Source organism: Corvus hawaiiensis, chromosome 8 (assembly GCF_020740725.1).
Source record: "Corvus hawaiiensis isolate bCorHaw1 chromosome 8, bCorHaw1.pri.cur, whole genome shotgun sequence".
Taxonomy (NCBI): domain Eukaryota; kingdom Metazoa; phylum Chordata; class Aves; order Passeriformes; family Corvidae; genus Corvus; species Corvus hawaiiensis.
Genome location: NC_063220.1, coordinates 18746635 through 18764568, shown reverse-complemented (window position 1 = coordinate 18764568; position 17934 = coordinate 18746635). Strand labels below are relative to the sequence as shown.

General features: G+C 38.6%; 1 protein-coding gene across 1 annotated transcript in view; it reads left to right on the top strand.

Annotated features, from left to right (window-relative positions):
* Positions 1-8372: 8372 nt before the first annotated feature.
* Positions 8373-17934, top strand: part of MAPK8 (mitogen-activated protein kinase 8) — a 182527-nt gene continuing 172965 nt past the window's right edge. Inside the window, exon 1 of the mRNA XM_048311913.1 lies at positions 8373-8499. The gene's annotated coding sequence lies outside the window, so the exon portion shown is untranslated. The remainder of the gene's footprint in view (positions 8500-17934) is intronic.

Here is a 17934-nt window from a genome sequence, read left to right as displayed (position 1 = left end):
TATTAAAATGAGTGGTGATGTGTTTCACGAATGAGAATATCAAAGCTCCTTCTTTTATGTGAAGGAAGCAATGGCACATGTGAGAATACTCTAACCAAAAAGTGCATTTTAAATAGAAACATTTCCAATATAAAGGCAGTTTAATCTGTATGTGTCTGCTGTGCGGTCCCTTCCTGACTCCAGAAAATAAATGTGCTAAGTGGATCATTTTTAACTTAGAAAAGCAAGATGATGTTGATGTCTTCTGGAAGATCCAAAATGAAACCCATGCTTATTTCAAGAAAATCAAATGAGAACTTGAGTAGGCAAGTATGTGTACATCTGTTCCTTTAGGTGAGGATAGCTTCTATTCCTTTGAAGAAATGACATTCAAGAGCTGTTCCATGTGGACTGATCACTGGAGAGAGCCAAAGATTTCCATCATGTTAATGGGTTTCTGCCAGCAAGATGCAAGGGACTTTTATTTGAATTGGTTGATTTCCAGGATGGACCACTCTATTGAGGAGGCTAAGGGCCTGAGGGAACAACTGCAAAATTACTCCTGTGCCTATCTCAGTGGTTTTAACAAAAGTTTTTGCTCTGGGTGGATTGTTTAGAGCAGCTTTACAAGTATATTTCATTACTTACACCAGCCACGATGCAGAATATTGTATCTTTAAGGTGTAAGCACCTCAGACTACCCGCCATTTTTTGGTGATAGTTGGCCAAAAGGAACTACACATACAACTGAACAAAATTCTATCAGATTTGAATATTGCAAGCTAGATCAACAAAGACATTAGTCTTCAAAGAAACTGCACACTCTAAATTAAGAATCTCCAGATAAGAAAATCCTCATGGGTATCTACTTGTTCAGATCTCATCATCAGTATTGCAAAGGATATAGCTAGAATAATTTTCTGTTGAGAGGCAAAATCACAGCTTTTGTTCCAGGCCCTTAAATAGAAAGGCCCCTAATGCTAAGTTGGAAAAAACCAAAAAAATACAGTAGAAGATAGTGGGAATAAAATGAATTGGAAACTATGATGGGAGTTAAAAGTAGTATCGGCTGCAAGTACTGCCATGCAACTGCACCCAAATAATGTCTGACAAAGGTGTCTTCCTGACATCAACCAACTGTTCTCTCTCACAGAAGGGAGGAGCATGTGGAGAACAGTGTCAGGTGGAATAAAACAGAACACTTTTTTTCCTTAAAACACAGGTGGCAAAAGCATCATGCAGAGCTTGTTGAGCACAGGCCAAGAGCTGACTTTGTTCTATGGAGCAGATATGTCAGCTTACTGAGGTTTTGTTGAAAAGACCTGTACCAACAACACTTGCAACAACTGGAGTGTGTCATTGCTAGAGAGTTACTTTGGATGATTAGCATTCTTTTGTATCTCTAGCAGTGAGCAACAGCTATTTTGCAAAGCTGCACCAACATTGTTTCTTCTTTTGGTCCTCACTATCTTGCTTCCACACTACCTATTGTACTAGCAAATATTTGAGAATGTCTCACAGTTCTTGTGGGTGAGTCAGCTGAACATGGGTATGATTCTTTCTGCTTGAAGCTGTCAGTTTTCTGTGAGCAGGCTAGAATTTACAGTGAATGCGCTGTTTGGCCTGTAACCTGGGGGAGCCAGCTATTCTAATTAGGAAATGTCATCAGTGCAAAAGAGAAGGTTTTGGAATGGTTTATAGTTAAAATTTAAGAATCATGAATCACTTTAAAGAGAAGAAATGAGGCATAACTGTGTATTTATATGACACATAAGATGCATGGGAGCGAAGTTATGTCTGCAGTACATTGCAGTCAGCTGGACTATGGTGCAGGTCAGAGCTCAACAGCCTCTTCTGTCCACAGCACCTTGATGGTGAGTGCCTGTAGCTCTGTGGGTTTATCAGAGTTTCCATGGGAGCCCAGGCTGTGTGCAAATACTGATCTTTTGCAAAAGACAGGAAGAGTACTTTAAGACATTGTCTGCTCTCATTGTCTGAACAATAAGAACAACAGGAACAGATCTAGAATAGGTTTACCATGCCCACTCCCCACTGCCTGTGGAAGTTTGCACAGTGAAGCATTGTAAACCGAAATTCTCTCTAGAGGGTCTTCTTTAAGTCAGAAAGAATAGTGTGTCTTTACAATCCTTTCTCCCTTTTTTTCAGTCTAGAAACATTTCATACAGAATGTTCCTTATATGATGTAGGCAAAGCTGAACTTCCTGAGGACAAGTACAGTGCTTCCTTCTCCAAATACCCTGCCAGTCTGATCTCTATGCTACTTAGACCAATAAATCAGCCACTTTGATCCTGTAGAGATGCAGTTTTCTCCTCACAACATTTTAGAGCTACCTATGATTCCTGGGTCTAAACAAAAAGCTTTCGTTTTGGTGGGAATTTATCTCACATACTGCTCGCTAATCCAATATAAGAGGGTGTTTGTTCACTTGTATAACTTTGATAGCAGTTAAATGTCAGCAGTAATCTGTCACTGTTAAAAGGTATCATTCCTCCTTTTTACTTGAGTTGATGAATACTAGCTTGAGATCATATTTGCTAGGGGCTTTCTAGGCAATAAGGGAATAGAAACCTTGTAAAATGCATCTAAGATTGCAGGGTTAATTTTTAACCTGCTGTAGAATAAAGCAGTATAAAATCAATTTGGCCCAAACCTGCTTAAGTGGGTAATTAAGGTCACAATCAACCAAAATGGTTTCTGAAACCACTGCAGCTATAGATCATTATACTTCTCTTCCAGCACAATGCAAGAAGACAGGCCCCAGTTAAAGCTTTCATCTGGCTATCAATCATCATTACACTGTAAACTGCCAGGGTGAGAGAGGGCAAAGCTTTGAATTCAGAGCTGATGGAAGTTCTATGACCTGGGGACTTTCTTAAGTTAAAGGCTAATTAACCATAAAAGAGTCAAAGGTCTGCAAGTCTAACACATTAAACGATGTGCCTGCCTCCTTAGGTTCTATTGTATCAGCAAATGTTAATTCCGTTAAGTGAACACATCTAAGGCAATCATTGCCTTCTCCCACCCATCCTTCTGCCTCCTTAATTTTATATCTTGGGATTTTCTCCATCTGTGGGAAGTTAGGTGAAGCTTGGGAAATGTGCATCTGCTGGAGAAGGTTCTGAGCAATGCAGGCTACATCTGGAAGAGGGATTCCTGACATTCCTTTTTAAAAATCAGCTTGGCCAAGCTAATCACATTAGCTTCAGAGAGTATATTTAGTTATCGTAGTCCAGAATAAACAAGCTCATAGTCTAAACAAGTGTGTTTGAGATTTCATAGACTGTGTGAGGCAGCTGTAAAACCACATGAATTTATATAATAGATCTATGGATAGTAGTGTAAAATGATAACAGAGGGGTACAGATAAAAACTGAAATGTAAAGGTAGCAATAGAATGATATGAAACTATGAAAATAGCAGTGGTTAGTCAGACCTACAGTTTGGAGAGTTTGAATGTTTTCTAAATTTTGGGTTTTTTCCTTTAACTAAATATTTTAGCCAGAGAGGGATAAAAGGTTTATCACCTGCTTTTGGGGCTTCATTCAAATTGAATTCAAAATTTATTCATGAATGCTCAGGAAATGCTTAATCAGATAAAATATGGTATCAAACAATATATTAAAACTCAGAAGATGTGTATTTTCCATTGTTATAATTGTGTTGCCCAAGTACCCATATGCCCCTGCCCCTTCATTCTAGGGCTTCCCTTATATTGGAACAGTTTATGGAGCCACTCTGCAGACCAGAACTAAAATAGGGTTAAAAGTTTTCAATTTCATCCAACACATTTCTGTGATGGAATTGGTAATGCTGCAGGGAAAGAAAAAGAGCAGGTGCAGGGGAGGGCAGGAACTTCTTAGGTCAGCTTTGGCACCAGAGAAAGCGTTTATCTGAGAATATCCTGAGTCTCTCATTGATTTGCCATTAGCGTTTAGCAAGTTCAAGTTCCTGAGGTTGCTGTTCCATTTTACAAATCCTTTCACAGCTGAGTGTAAGGGGTTCCTGTTCCTGTCCCTGCCAAGCCTGCCTACATCCGTCAGCTGCTTGTTCTTGCCACCTGCTAGACACCACAAGCCCTTTGGTCATACCAGTGAAATTGTCTGTGTAACTGTGATCTAAAGAGATATAAGAAATGACCTGTTTAAAAGAGCATAAAATGGAAAATCTATGATCTTTCCCCCCTGAAATGGGATAAAAGAACCTCCTATCACCCAGGTATATTTGCTTTGCTAGATTTTTCCCTTGTGAAAGTGAGAGGGGAAAATATTTCATTACCGTTAGGTAACACAGGATCTTCAAAATATGCAAGTACAAGGTCCTTCACTGTCTTCTGCTTTGATCACTTTAGGGTATTTCAGCCTGTAAAACCAGTTTTGTGATTCATACAGTGAATTTAAGAGTATTCTAAACAGTTACCTTTAGATGAGGGTGAGTATACTATAGGTGAATCACATAGTTTTGCCCGCAATGCTAACTTTTTAAATTGCAGCACAGTGAGTACATGCATTATCAAAAATTTCAGCAGTATGCAATCTGACTGCTACAGCAGAATTCAGGCTACATTACTAATGAGACTGTAGTGGTGAAGACATAATGATACAACAGGCATAGTTTGCAGGGAGAAATAATATATTTGATTAGGTTCAGAGAGTTAAGAAAATGGTCAAGTTCAGCATTGAATTTTCTTTATCAAAGCTGTATACCAGATGTCATGCTTTGATATGACACAACAATCTCACAAAGTAAGTTTAAAGGGTATTAGCACTTGGTTTGAGGTTTTGTTAGAAAGATCCTTCCTGTGCTAGGAAAAAATATTGATGTGTTAGAGGCCACAGTTTTATGGGCTTTGGGCTACTACAGGTATTGTTTCTGGAGGAGACCTAAAATTATATCCTGACCATTTGGTGTCAATTAAAGATGGCTTAATAACATTTTCAGGAAAGTTAGTACTGGGATTTTGCTTCAGATCCACAGTGGCTTACCACACTGTAGCTTTGGTCAAAAGAATTATTCCTTTTTTTCTGTCTCCTGAAGTGAATGTGTTATCCACCTCTTTCTGATGGGATTGTTGATCCATTTGTATGAGTGTTGTCATAGAGCATACTTGGCTTTCTCCAAAGCTTTTGCCTTAGTTCTGATAGGCTTTGGATGCATTTCAGGGCAGATATTTTTGTAATGCCCCATCACCTGGTCCAATCAAGTACTAATCTTATGATGATCCAAAGAGAGCACCCAGTAGAGTGCATGGAAGTTCCCTCCCCAGTAATTTATCTTTGCTTCCACAAGACACAGAAGGAGACCAGGACTGAAGGGTCCTTTTGCACCAGTCGGTACTGTTTGAATTAAAAGGCTGTATTAAAAGTTGTATCACCAATAAATCTCATTTCTTTGTTAAGACATGCTGGGAGGGATCTCCAGAGACTGATTTTTGTTCCAATATAATTTTGTATTTTTTTCAGCAAATGAAATAATAAAATAGAGTTTTGAATTATATTTTTGTAATAAAGATTAATGAAATAGTAAATAATAAAGAAAGCAAGATTTTATCATGGAGTGACTGTAATCATCTGAGCATGCTGCCTTCCAACAAACAGAGTTTTAAGACTGCTGACTAAGAGGGTAAGGTATTCCCACATGCTGTGAGACTCTGTCTTGGAAATTCAGAGGAGTGAGATGTTGTTATAAATAACCATCCCAGCAAGAGCTCTTAGTGCCCCTATTTCCAAGAAGAACATGTAAGAAAGACATTACTGGGAGACAAGCTTAGATGTGAGGTTTGAGAGTTGCAATGCTCAGACATATAAGGTATTTATGCTCAGACATGTAAGGAAAAATGCCATTCCCTCTTCCTGTTTGTACTTAGATGCCCCAAGCAATATGACATCTCAGATTAGATGATCCAATAGCTTCTTAAGGACTCATGTCCAGTGAAACTTGTGAAACAGCTGCTGCTTCCCCTTCACCATTTATATATTGGATAGCTGTATTCTAACTAACATGATGGCACTGTGACCCAATTGGCTTCAGAAGAGCCACACTGGTGTCAGCCTAAAGTAATGCAGTTGTAGTTGAATTTTGTACAGAATTTTTGGGATACCTCAGGATAAAAGGCGCTATACAAATGTAGGTCACTTTTATTAAATGCCTTGAAAATCGTTTATAATGCCTTTAAGTATCAGAACAGCCATACCACATCAATAATCCCTGCACATGTGTTTACTTTATTTTAGAGTTTGCCACAGTTCACTATAAATGGCTTAGATATATTCAGTAATTCAGTTATAATGAAATGTGCAAGCCTTCAATAAACATATGTGTTACAACTGGCCTCTGATGTAAATGCTTTGCCAATTATATGTACATTAAGGATGACTGTAGCAGGCTTGTAAATACTCTTTGGCCTCTATTCTCCCATCCTTTACATAAGTTTTATAGTGGTGTGTAATTCTAGATTCACAGATTTTAAGGCTAGGAGGGACCATTAGGTCATCTGGCCTATTGGTGTAACAGGCCAGAGAAACTCATCTGATTGCTTGAGTGGAGTCCAACAACCTTTTTGTTTGACTAAAGCATATCTTCCACTCTGCATGTCTGTATGAAGACCTTGAGACATTAAAAAATAATTAGTGGCCTCAGAGTTTTACTCCAGTTGTTAACCATCCTCACACTGTGTAGTGGCTTCTTCCCTTACTGTATCCTACATTACGTCTTTAAACAGAGCTGAAGATCCAGTGAGGACACCATCACCTTAGTTTTGAGCCTCAGCTGAGATAGTTTTGGACTCTAACATACATGAAGTTTTGGGGGAAAAATAAGCTTGAATTAATTCTTGCTAACCTTTTTTTCAACAGACCTCCAGATGTTCTTTCCACTTTCCTTCCCATAATGGATAAATTCTTTTCAGAGAAGCTGTGTGAGAGCCATATGCCATTTCAAATTCATTTTCAGCCTTTGAGTACATTACTGAAAGAACTCCTCTCAGGATTTTAAGCCTTATAAATCCAGAAAAGGTGCCAGATTTTCAAGGGATAGACACCTCCTTAGGTATACAGATGAAATCAGTACAGATTTGAAGAATCTGAGTGTGCATAAAGGCTGGAAAATAGGAGCTGAAGAGCTTGAAAAATCTTCTCACTTTGTGTGGATCTATCTTTTGGAAAATACAGATCTATTCTGATTTATGTGGTGCTTGGCAATTCTTTGTACTCACTAGATACTAGACTCACTAGAAAGTTGTAAATGTCCCCCTTTCCACCCACCATCACACAGATTGCTCACAATCATGATGTTCATTTCTTTGGACACCTCACCTGATTGTTGGTACAAGTCTTTTTATTCTTCTGGGGTCTATTCACTACTGTCAGAAAGCCTACAGTTTTCTAACAGTATGGTTTTATTACCTGCCAGATTCACAGATGCTCTCATTATATGGGGTGGAGGAGGAGGAAGAAGATGGGGAGTCTGGATCTAAATGTGGTTTCATGTTTTGGGAAATCTTATTTTACTCAGATTGATTTTTCAGTCTGAGGAGAAGGAGAACTACAGCCTATATGTGAGAGGCAGGCAGAGGAACAAGTGACAGGTAGAAGGTGTTCAGCTGGTAGATGATTCCTTGGAGTTTTGTGCCAGAGCAAGGCACAGTATTGGGGAATTGCAATCTGATAAATTAAGCAGAAACTGATCATGACTGAGAACCCATAATAATTATTATGTTAATGAAAGCAAAAAGGCAGGAGAGGTCTCTATTCTCTTGACAGATAGGGATATGCTGATCAGACCTATATCTACAGGAAAACATTGAAATCTCTTTCCCAATGCAAAGTTGGGACAACGTGCATTTTTGATTGCTCTATTAGCATAAAATAAAAATGCACATAAACTTTAGTGCTTTTATTATTATACTTAGGAACGTTTACTCACTGAAGGTAAAGTGCTTTGAGAAGGAAAACATACTTCCTCACAGGGGTTGCTTCCCATATTTGGAATATGACTGTTTAAATTGTAGCTCAGCAGAAATATTTTGATTCTGTGGGGCACCAGCAGCTCAGCAACAGTGCTGCCTTTCACATCCAGTTCTTAAGTGTAACAGATCATTTAGACCCTGGGTTGGCTAGGCTCACATAAACTAGGTTTACAAAGAGTTATAAAAGCTTGGCTTTCCTCCTTCCTTCTCCCCCACGCTCCAGTTTTTCCCCTTATAATTTTACCACAAGGCAATGCAGTCAAGCTTTTCTTGGATCATGTGAATGTAGATCAATAAATATCAGTTGCAGAATGGGAATCTACACACAGGCATGTGCTAGAAGGATGAAATAGTTATGTTAGCTTAAAGGAACTTCAAAGTTTGTTTTGTTTTATATTTTCAGGGCACAATGCCTATGCTATATAGGTACCAAGCTGAAGTTGGAGAGGAAGAGGAAAGTTCTTTCTAAAAAAGCAGCAATGCTGGAATGTGCTGTGGAGACTCAGATTGTTTTTCATCTCTAGAGGCATGTATGGTAAGCAAAATGATGTTATCTCTGTCTGGATAAGGGTACTATACATTACGGAATAACCTACATTTCAGCTGTGAGCACACAGTTACTGTCTATCGATAGATGCAAAGCATCTTATTGGAACAAGATGTTTGGTTCAACAACGGGCTGTCAAAATCATTAAGGCAATTTTTTTTCTGCCAGTGCTTAGACTGTGAGTCAGCCTCCACCAGAGACCTTGTCCTCTCTTCCCATCATATCCCTCTTGCAAGAGGCAGATGACTTTGTTAGCTCTGAAGTGAGACTCAGAGTGATACTGAACCATTTGCAGAACAATACTGAAAAGTTAGGCATTGTTTAGCAGAAGTCATATGGGATCAAATAGTCCCAACATTTATGCCAGCCCTGAGTCATTTTCATCCACCTACCTTGTCTCAAACGCAGGAACCAGGGCAGTGAGTTTTAGATCAAGACTGTGCTCTGCGTAGTGCATGGAACAACTCAGCTAAAGTCATGATTCTGTCACTTAACTGAGCATCACTGTATTCCAGGATAGAATTCCTAAAGACTTACACTTTCTCAACAGTGGGTTTGGATCTTTGCATGGAAGTTCCTGTGAAAGGCCAGCATAGTTACTTGTCCTTTTGACTGTAAAATGATGGAGGAATTGCCACAATGAGACCACCAAAGGCAGAGGGTACAGGGCATTGCACCTTTGCTATTAGAGTTAACTCCTATGAAGACACAGTCTTTCTGTTTATAACTAGTGCGAAAGGTTGGACTGGCATTGTATAGAAGTATGCTGGATCAGCAGTGATGATGGCAGCCTCTGAAGCTTGGTAAATAGAGAAAATCAAGCATGTGACTTGGGATGAGCTGTTGTAAACACAATTGTTCCCTGTATGAAAAATTGTTACTTTTATAATATTTTGCTTTGAAAGAAACAAGGTGCAAGATTTGGCAGATAGGAATCATGACAATGAGATTTTATTTAGCCATCTCCTGCAGGCCTGTTGCATGAGTATAAGCAATGACCTTCCTTCTTTGTGCTGCCATGTCTTAATTTAGAAGCTGAGAAATATGAACTCCTGGGGTGTTGTTTTTAGTTTTTTAAAAGTTAGAAGCAATCATTGTATTTATCTCGCCCAACTTCCTACATAAAGCAACCATAGAATTCCAGCTACAAATTATCCCTCTCTTACAAAGTACTGTGCAATCCCTGGCCAGCTGCAGCTGTATTCAGGATGAACTGAGCAGGCTGCACACTGATAATACAGCTTCTTTTCATTCACATGACAAGGAGCAACACACCATGCATGCTTGGACAGAAAGGGATGAGTAGTTTATTTTAGATTTCCTGATATATCTCTCCCACGAATTATGACACACAAAAGTAATTGTATAACTTTTCATACAGAAAGCAGCATCTCATTTATCAGGAATAAACTTTTCATGAAAAGGCCTTTTCATTAATTAACAAGCTTTAGTCATATAAAAATGTCATCAAAAAGTATTTTTTCCCTTCTTTATTAGCTTCCCTGTGAGTAAAAGTACTTTTTCTTGAAGTTAAGATAAATAATGCATATATAGTCATGTAAGATTTATATTTATATGCAGAAATTCATGGCTTTCTATGTGCACAATCATATATATCTGTATCAGAGTACCAGGTCAAGTCAATCAGAGATAGTGTCTTGTTCTGTCTCACACACACACACATCTTCAAAATCTGAAAATTTGGCACTGCACTGTAAAAATCTGTAAAACAGACCTCATCCTAATCAAGGCGAAATTAGCTCTTTAGAGCCCAGCCCTGATGATTTGCATGAGGCCCTCCACGTACAGATACCAGAATGTGTGTAAATGAATGCTTAGAGTCAACTCTCTGCAACCAGAGTAGGTGCTTTCAATAAAGCTGCTGATTCTGTCACAGTAATAGTGATCCTTAGTATATTAATATCAGGCTCCCCACATTCTATGACACACTACCTTGATGAAGCCAAACTGAGAAATCTGGCTTTCAGCTCCATAGGCATATGGCAATCTGTTGTTAATAGACAAGTCAATATCTAGATGTTGCTAAATCTCATGTAGGGGTACCTTGCTTTTTGATTAAGTCCAAAAGATGCCTTTGATTTGAAAAACTTCCAGCTGAGCATAATTTACAAAGCGTTTTAATCATTTTTGTTCTTCTGATATATGAAAACATGAGAGCTTGAATAAAGGATTTCAGAAGAAAGGGGTGTTTAAATTAATTTCAAAATCAGATTAGGACCCAACTCCTTTTTTCCTCATTATGTTCTGCTTGTACAACAGAGCAGGAACACAGACCTTATTACTGTTTTTAAATCGTGTGGGGAGTACTCATCATGTATAGGCCCAGTGCAAGCCCTCCTGCACCTCATTTCTGTGGTCCCCATTGCAGAGAATGTAGCAACAGTGAGGAGACTCAGACCCAAGACAGAGGAGTCTGAACAACAGAAATTTGCTGGAGACCAGCAAATGCATGTCCTAGCAGCTAGTAGCCTGGTTTATCTTGAGTTTGGTCCAAAGACAGGTTGGTAGGTTGCAGCTACACTCAGTTAGAAGCATCAAATTTGCTTATAAATCAAGGACTTCAAAGCATTTTCCAAATGTTAGTCAATTAAGCATTGTACCATGTGCCATACTTACCTGTAATGTAAGTAAATATCAATGGATATATTTTACAAATAGGCAGATTTGAATTCCCTGAAACCACTTCAGAAACCTAGAATCAAGCACTGTCAGAGCTGAGGAGAAACCTTGGGATTTGTCACAATATGCTGCAGGTATTGGCTGTTCTACATCTTTGCCCGAATCCAATAGCAGCAATATGAGAGGTGCTATGTCAACCCCTGAGCCAGCCTCTGAGTAACTCCTTTGTTTTTGTCTAGATGCATCTGTGAAAAGCATATGCTTGTTCTCTCTATCAGATAAAAGTAACTGAATGGGATTAGAATATTCTATTCCTCATCTCTGTCAGGCAATATCGTACTTGGTAAAAGACGTGGAAAAAAATAAAAAGGACACCACGAACATGAAAAGCATGCTCAAGTCTGACAGCCTAAGTCCCAGAACACACGGGAATTTGTGCAAAACATGGTCTGTTTATACAAGTTAGCAACTAGAAGAGCCACCGTAGAGAGATTTGCAAGGAGCAGTTCTGACTCTGGGCAAAACAGAGGTAGTTGCTTTGACTTGTTCACATCTGACTTGAGATACAGTGGGAAGGATAATCTGTGCAAATTCTGTACTGAGATGTACAAAATGCTCAGGAGCTTCTACCAGTAGAGATCAATGTAAGTTACTGGGGCAAAGATAATTTGAGAGAGCACAGACAGGTCAAAGGTTGAAAACTCACATTTTTGCCCTTTGTATTCCCGCACTGTTGTTACTGACAGAGCAGTAGCTGCTGCAGTTAAAAGCTCAGATGGCAGTAGCACAGATTGAGTGTCCTCCATGTTTTCAGAAGACCATCTTTAGGAACATCATTACCCTATATCAGACTTCCCAGGCATTTTATTGCAAGAAATATGTCTATTTATACAAGCACACACCTGCAATCCCTGAAGACATTTTGCTTGATAAAGTCCCCAATAATTATAAATTGACTTAGTTCCATTGACCAATCTATGGCATGTAAGGCTATATTATTTAAATTAAGAAAATTTTAATTAAGATAGAAATTAAGATTGGTCCAAAGAAAAACTTGATCCACCTGATCAAAAGATGCCATTTCCAACAGTTAAGAGAATCAGAGTTTTGGGAATTGCTATGGACATCACTAAGCAAAATTCCTGGCTTGTGATATGAGTCTATGGATTTAAAGTTGCTGGTTTATATTTAGTGAAATATGACAATTTGGCAAGTGCATTTAAGTCAGGAAACATAACCCAAACAGAGGCTTGGGTATTATTTACTCAGAATTTTCAATTAATATTCTTTCAGCAGTGCGCATTTCAGAGGTAAAATATATGATCAGCAATTTCAGAAACAAGGATATAGCCACATTTTCATGTTTTAACTCACTGAGTAGCACTTTCTGAGTCAGTTTTTCTGCATGTACTTCCATGAATTGAAACCAACAGATTTTAAGAATGTTGAGTATGAAAACTGGACACGGATAAGCTGGGACCCAGAAACAGAGAAATGACTTAATTTGAACGACATGTCAGTTCACTGGCTGGCATCACAACAGTTCAATGATGAAACTGTTGGAATACTGTGGCTTTCTCTTTTCATCTTCTAATACGTCTGTATTTCTATGCCAATGTCATGCTATATTACAGTAGCACTGTCGGAGTCATGGTTTAAACTCAGCCTCTAGTGATAAGAAGTATTTTAGAAGAAGAAAATCATAAAAGCAGTCAATGCTCTGCAGAGCTTACTGTCTATAACCCCAGTTGTACAGCCTGTGGTAACCTCCAATGCTCCACTGACATCACTGGGAAAATTAAAAATGTGCTAGTTCTCATAGCAGTCCATCTTACCTAACCTCTTATGTAAGTAAAATAGAGGGGCCATGTATTTTGCTGAGTAGAGACAGCAGGCTGAATTGGGACCCCAGAGATGGTTACATGGATCACTTGTTCAGGATTGTACCAAGCCCTTTTCCTGCCCCATCATGATCAAGTAACTTTCTTGTGGCCACCACAGTAATTCCCTGCAGGGGGCAGGGATATTAAGAAAGTATGTTTTGAGTCTCTTAATGTAATTTAGCAGCAGGAAACTAGGAAGGAGTGCCAGAACCATGTGAATAGCCAGTTCTTTGTGCAGCACTTGCAAATGCTCCACCTAGGCCACAGCAGGGCAATTGCTGCTTCGTATGAATTTATTACCAAGAAGTGTTTGTCTACAAGTATGTTCCACACCTGATTTAAGGCTTTTCATTTGCATGTGACTTATGTAATAGTAAATATACAGTTTAAATGAGGTTAATGAAAATTAGTATTTTATTCACTGGAAACAATTTCATGCCAAAAATGTTTCTCCCCCCAAGGCCAAGTAAATCTGTTAGGTGAAAGTGTTGTCAACACCTCTTAGCACTGAATGTGGTACATAGCACTTTTTTGCACCTGAATACTGTGGAAGAATCCTTGTTGTAGTTCTGTGGTAATCCAGCCATGAAAACATTTCACTGTAATAAATATTCACTTACGCCAAGTCAGTAAGGATTAAAAATAACTACTTAAGCATAGTGAAGAGATGGTATCTGGATTGAAGAACTTGTGTTGAGGGAATGATCTAGAGACTAATGAAATCCAAAGGCACAGAGGACAAAAATGACCTGTATCAGATCATTCTCATTCTCAATCAAACTCATTCAGTGAGTTTCATTCTACGGTGAGAGTAACTCAGCCATTTAATCATGTTGTTTCCTACCTCTATCATATTGCTTACATGAATATATTAGCAATATTTAGTTACAGAAAATTAATGAGTAGTTTAGGTTGCAAATACCAAATGATGCATGGTTAAGAAAAAAACCCACCACCAAAACAACAGAACCCCCAATTCTCACTTGTGTACTTAAAAAACAGTTAAAAATATCAAGATAAATGTATCCATCTGTTACCCTCAAATAAAATACATCAGGGATGAATTTGGCCTCCTTTTATTCAATTTGTCCTCAATTTGCTAACCTCATTACTTTTCTCTTGTTTTACCCTCTGTTAACTGAGAAACAGCAGCCTCTTTGCAATAGGCTTTAGAAGCAGGAAATCTCAGGGTATGTTTCTGATTGCCAGAGTTTCTTTCCCTCTTTCTGCTGTTCCTGTTCTTAAGGAAGCACAAGGGGGTTCATGAGGCGCCACTAGGGAAACAGAGTATCAAGGTCAGGGTGAAAACCGCACAAGAAGCAGGAAGAGATGCTTGCAGTTAGGTTCATGACCTTTGTATTTTTTTTCCTGATTGTCCAGGAGAGGGAGGAAGGGGGTTAGAGAAGGAGAGATAGGAAGTTAACATATGAGCAGATGTATGCATAACCCCTGTTAGAAAACATCAGAGAGTTAGGAAGCTAATGCTGAATCTGCTAAAAATTGTAGGGCTCTTACTGCTGAACACCTGGGAAAAACAGATGTATGTCTGGTCTTTGTTCCCAAACAGCTAAGGTGGTTCCAACAGGTCAAACCCCAGGTTTTAGAAAGAGAACTGAACAATAGAAAGTAATTGAAATATGTTTGGTTATTAAATAAGAAAAATAAAAATTAAAGCAAAACAACTCACTTTATAGTTGGAAAACCGAAGTTCTTACCAAATATAGTAATTTAAGATGTTCATAAAATCTTGCCTTAATGAGTCTTGAAATTCTCATTAAGGTAGAATCATAGATTCATTTAGGTAGAAAAAGACCTTTAAGACAGTTCTCTTTGTGTTCTGACTTGGATGTAGTAATGTACTTGTTCTGCTCCACAAATACACAAATGGAAAATTGTGACCATGTCAGAGTGCTTGCTGAGGTCTCAAACATTTCAGTTTAGGCACATTCCCGAAGAACATAGACTCCTTCTTTCCAGTGCTTTTGGGGAACAGTTTTAGTGCATCACCACAAACTGAGATGGTAAAAATCTGATACAGAAATCGAGCACAGTCTTTGCCTCTTTCATTACATATGGAACTGCATAGCATTTTTTGACACTCTTAAGACAAGAGTATAAAATTCAGTGACTCTGAGGCAGTGAGTGATGGATCACTGCAACCAACAGATGCCTGTAAAATGAATATAAAACCTCTGATTGTTTTCTGTAAGGTTGGAAAGAATGAGGAGTTTTTTTGAGTGGTACAGCAGGTAATAAAAGTTGCTACACTAGGTGTGTAGGTGATCTTCTCCACCTCCATATTAACACTGCCCATTACATGGTCACCTAAATTATACTCTGAGCCACACTCCCTGTTATAGTAAAAAATGCCAAGAAGCTACAAAGCAGACTTCAGCCAAGTATAAAACTAACACTGGGAATTGCAGCAACTTAATTTTTCCAACCACAATTAGCAGAAGAGGAGTGTGTAAAATGATGAGTGGAAAGAATAGTTAAAATACTGGTGTTCTGACTATGAGTAGCTGTTCACCTACCAGCTTGTTCTATATGCAGTTAAGATACTCCAGAACTTAGATGGCTTTTGAGACTATGTGTGATATTCTCCAGTGTCTTGCACAAACAAAAGTGTTTAAAGTCCCTTTCCAAGACTTTTAACTTTGTGATATCCAAGACGGTGACTCTTCCATGTGTCTGGGAGCTTGCAATTGTCATCTATTGATAGAAGAAACAGAGTTCCTGGGAATTCCAGTTTATGTCTGGATGCGATGCTGTCAGCATCAGTGTGGAGTCAAACAATTAGACCAGGCTTCATTTGCATTTCTTCTATGTGACATTGAAGGGATAGTAGTGAAAATCAATTCAATTTCTTAGGTACCAATGATAAGGCATTATTGTCTCTACTGGATGATTAGAAGCCATGAGAATATCACCAAATGTGCCTGCAATTAATAGTTACCAAGACTTTTTTGAAGTTTGATGTGATTGATTTCTGAAAAAAGGAAAAATTGTTTTATTGAAGGGAAATGAAATGAAATAAAATAAAATAAAATGCAGGAAAAACCCAATGAGTTTTGTTTTCATAAGCACTCTTGAGGGTAATGATTCTGTTTGAAATATTGCTGAGCTTTCTGTGGGGAGCTAGTGCCATGACACCTTTTCTAAACCAAACAGATGATGTCCAGAGGTTTCTTTTTGACATCAGAGAAGCCAGGAGACTGGCTGATGGATTTCTGGGACCTCCCCATTCAGTCAACAATACAATAATTGCTGCATCTGGACTTTCAGAATATGAAGCCATTCCCAAAATAGGAGTTTGCCTGAATTCTGGTCTTTACCAGATCTGAACATCAAAACATGATCTGCAATCAGAGAGAGACGAACCCATTGTAATATACCATCATATTATACTTTCATCTAGAGAAGGGCCAAGACTAAATCAATTTCTTTCTCTTACTTACTCTGTGAGAACCTCCTTAAGATCTACAGATACTGATGATCCATTATTGCTTCCTTTGCAAATTTATTCTTTGTCCATTTTCCAGCTTCCAACAATATTCTTTGTTCATGCCGCTGCCTTAGTGCTTCCATTTTCTGTACATCTTTGAATATTTAAATTTGGTTCCAGTGCAAATATAAATGAATTTGTGAAATATTCTGATTCATCCCAAAATGGGATATTTTCTTTTCCTCACTAAAGGTCTGTTGTTATGTTTCCTGTTCTAAACCGCTGCCTTCAGCTTGCATTCAAAAATCCCATCAATGTTAATAGAGATTCAGAGAAAATAAGTCTGCTAAAATTAAAAAAATTAGTATTTTTTGGTTGAAATTGTCTTAATTAATTTTTATTGATAAAAGACCAATGTCTGTAAACAAAGATAAGTTACTTATGAGCACCTGCATAAAGCTAATTAGTCTTGAGCCAAGGACACAAGGATTGGGATAAACACCTGGTTGTTTCCTTTAACTGTAGCCTGAAAATGATGATACTCTTATCTCTTATAGAAATCTCTGTTAACAGTAAAGAGAATATGTTCAAATACTTGGGAGCCATGTCTACAGTTGGAAAACTTTCAGATGTTGCCATTTTTACTAATGGTGCCTGAGCCCAGCGAAGATAGCAATAAAAAGGGTCCCCGAAGGCTTCATCTACTTGTAAACATTAGCAGGAAGTGTTCCTCCACACCAGAACTGTTCTCTGTGCTAGTGGATTTTTAGAAAAGTTCTTGGCATAGTTTAGCTTCCATCACATGGAGTTGTCCTACACAGTTTATGAGTGGTTCAGGAGCCAGCAGTTTGCAATGAGCAGTTTAGATGTGGCCCCCCTGTTGCAGGGTAGGTGAAAGTAGTAGCATGGAATAAGACTGTTGAGAGTAGCACCAAAGAACACACTCAGGTGTGTGTTAGCCCTCTCAGACAAGCCACACACTGCCTTAATGTCAGTAGCAGCAAGTTTGCCTCAAGGGCAATTTAGGGAAATTTATTGTGCCTATAGTTCTAGAGACCAGGCTGGCAAAGCACCAAAGAAGACCGTGTTCTGAGTCATTGTGAGGTATCCACCAGCGTCAGTTTCACTGACTTGCTACCTGACCTTGCCTATAGCCTTTAGAGCCTGCAAGGCAATCTTACTGTGATGAGCACACTGCTGAGATACCTTGGATTCACTTTCCTAAAGATGAAAGTTCTTGTTTACCCACAGAGCACTCACAGTTTAGGAAATTGCCGGCATTTCCTCTACAGAGCCTTGCCAGCATCGCTTAGTCTTAAACTGGAGTGACTACTTCTAGACTAATAAAGCCTGGTTTAGTTTCCATGACTAATTTACTGGCAGGCATCTTGATGGAGAACTATCAGTTCTGCTACCTAAAATGATGCTGTTTTCTTAGTCAGTTGGAAACTCAGC